The sequence below is a fragment of the Akebia trifoliata genome, chromosome 15, assembly GCF_017979445.1.
Source record: "Akebia trifoliata isolate Shusen 1 chromosome 15, ASM1797944v1, whole genome shotgun sequence".
NCBI lineage: Eukaryota > Viridiplantae > Streptophyta > Magnoliopsida > Ranunculales > Lardizabalaceae > Akebia > Akebia trifoliata.
Window position 1 is genome coordinate 26,562,955 of NC_141389.1, and position 3,226 is coordinate 26,566,180.

Below are 3,226 nucleotides of genomic sequence, written 5' to 3' on the forward strand. Positions count from 1 at the left end.
TAAGGAACAATCCTTTGATTATTAGATGGTAGATTCCATGAACACTAAGAGGTGTTTATATGGAAAACAAAATCATAGTTAAAAAAAAAAAATTCTATATAGAAGATGATCCATGTACCGATATACACTTTATTATAATACATCTTATTTAATACTCTAGAATGAATACAATAGATGTTTCTTTCAGCATGAGTCATTCAAGTTCCACTATTACATAGCTCGCTTTCTAGGTATTGCTTTTAGTGGAGTAGCCTTTCGCAGCGTGATTCCAATCCTATCATTCATGTCAATCGTTTCTGGACTTAAACCATGTTCTAATTCCCATTCAAAATAGTGTAGGAGTGATCCGAGAACAAAGTGAACAACTCGGTGAGCTAATGGAATGCCAACACAAATTCGTCGTCCAGCTCCGAATGGAATTAGCTCAAAATGTTGTCCACGATAGTCAATATCGGAGCCCAAGAACCTCTCGGGCTTAAAGGATAAAGGATCATCCCAAGAATTTGGATCCCTTCCTATTGCCCATGTATTCACAAATACCTGTGTATCCTTGGGTATCAAATACCCCATGAAGAAATTGTCTTTTACAGCCTTGCGTGGAACCAAAGGAACTGGAGGATGCAATCTTAGTGTTTCCTTCACCACAGCCGGTAAATATTGAAGGTTGTCGATGTCACTCTCTTCAAACTTCATGTTCGACCCCACTTGTGTTAGCTCGGTGCACACCTTACTCATTGACTTGGGATTGCTGAGTAGCTCTGTCATCGCCCATTCTATTGTGCTGCTTGTCGTTTCAGTGCCAGCTAAAAACATTTCCTACACCATGTGGGCATTTTGGGGTATGTGTAAGAGTAAAAAACAATGTAGTCAATCTCCCAACATACATATGTCAACTCAAAATTCTCAAATTCAAAATTTTAATCTCTAAATAAATCCCAAGTCCAAGACTCGACTATATAGGCAATATGGGACTATGAAAGAGATCTAACTCCCTAACTAGGTAACTAGACGAGTTAAACCTTTACATGAGACATGAATAGAATTATAACCAATTCAAAAAATCATGAAAATCATTGCGAACGGTTGAATGAGCTTTGAACCTAGTGATCAATGTGTAATTTTTGAATTATATTTAGGATAATGGAAAGTAGACATACCCTTTATAAAAAAGGGTCGGCCAAATGAGAATTTTAATTTATATAAACTCATTATTTATTATTTTCTAAAATGATGTAAGCGTCAGAGTGGATTTGATAGGTATCAATCGACACAAAAATAAAAATTATAGGGAAGAAGTCAAAATTTAAGAGTTTGCTTCAAAAATCTCAAAGCATACCAAGCAAATACATTGAACAAGAAGTATAGAGAAATTAGAGCGTTTTAGGAAGTAGAGAATTACCAGCATCAAAATAACCATGTTTTTATCAGAAATTTTAGTAGGTTCCTCGTTTCCATCGCCTTCAAATTCCATCAACACATCCAAGAAATCCTTTCTCTTATTTTCACCTAGTTCTTGTTCGTGAACACGCTTCTTCATAATGCTAGAGACAATATTCATGGCTCGTTCCATCTCTTGCTTGGCATTCATTCTTATACCTTGTGGATCCAACCATTTAAGCAAGGGAAAGTAGTCAGCTAAATTAGGATCTCCATTCAACTTCATTAATCTATCCATTGTACTAAAGAACTCGAAACCCTCTTTGGATTGTGGATCCAACAAATCACGAGAGAAGAAGAGGTTGCCAAGCAAGTTGAAGGTCATTAGAAAGACGGAGCGAGCTACTTGTACCCCATTCTCACCTTGTACCTGATACAAAATTAGGTACACATCACATTTTAATAAGATATACATTGGTGATACAAATTATTTACTTTTATTTGTTTAAGATTACTCTTTATTTTCTCTAGACACTTTCATCATTGTTGTTAGTTGTAATTTAATTAGGAACAATCAATAAAATTCTTGTGATTTAGACACACCCTCCACTTCTTAGTTGATATTTGAGATACCCTTGTGTTTACAAACACTAGACATGCCTCTTTCACTCAGTCTGTTCGAAGAGACTAACATCAAATGACTTAAATACCCTTTCCTCTTACCTAGCAAAAAGCCTTCAATTTTCAACTTCAAGGATAATTTTTAACCCTCATCCTTAAGATTCTCTCTACCTTAACAACAAAAAATCTAGACGACAAGACAGTATTTTGTAGGACTATCAATGGATTGGAACATACGCGAAATCCATCCATTTCGATACAATAAGGTTTCGATCCAATATCTTATTAGATCAGATATGGATCAATCATGTCTTGATCCGATAAAACATGAGAAAATATAATTATATTATATATTTTGTTGCTGAACATTTCCCTATATATATATATACCTGTGCTTCTTCTTCTATAAAATTACATTATTCTGAAGTACCTACCTGTGCTTCTTCTTCTATCCATTGAATCATATCATCAACTTTTTCTCTCCTTAAAAATGCAGTCTCATTGATCCTCTTCATGCTGAATATCTCTGCTGTGCAGATGCGTCTCAACATGCGCCAATATGGCCCATATTGGGCAAGTGCCATTGATCCATGATGATAGTTGTGGACTCTCATGGCTTCGGTGACAGTTCGGTCTGCGAAAGAGATGTCATGGTTCTTGTACAACTCCTTCGCTGCTTCGGCTGATTGAATCACGACAGTCTTCATTGCACCCAAGCGTAAATGGATCACTGGGCCGTGTTTTCGATGTAGGTTGGCTAAGGCTGTGTGTGGAGAGGTTCCTAGATCAAACAAGTTGCCAATTATCGGCCATCCCCGTGGGCTTGGAGGCAACTTCCTTGATTTTTTATTTAGGATTTGATGGAGAAGAAGAATTGCTGAGAAACAAATGGTTGACACAACAATCAAGCTCCAAATCCAATCTTCCATGACTTGTTATCTTCTATCTATCAAAATGAGATGATGAGGTGTTCTTTTTCTTGACTTTAGTTCTACTAAATATAATCTTGGGTGTCATATTTTTGCATGATTCCTTATACTTTCTGACGACTTTGATTTGATTCCATTTTGTCCTTATTTTAGAGAAATCTATTGTCAAACCAGCACCCCATTCACATGTACGAACCAAAGAATTAGCACACTTCTTGGGGTGTTCTGAGTAAAAGTTGGTGTGGCAATAGAAGTTCTCGTTTTTTATTATTTTTCTTTAAGAGTTGTTACTGTATAGG

At 36.2% G+C, this 3,226-nt stretch overlaps 1 pseudogene; it reads right to left on the reverse strand.

Annotated features, from left to right (window-relative positions):
• Nucleotides 1-210: 210 nt before the first annotated feature.
• LOC147384880 (cytochrome P450 76A2 pseudogene) lies at nt 211-2,940 on the reverse strand (annotated as a pseudogene).
• Nucleotides 2,941-3,226: the final 286 nt, after the last annotated feature.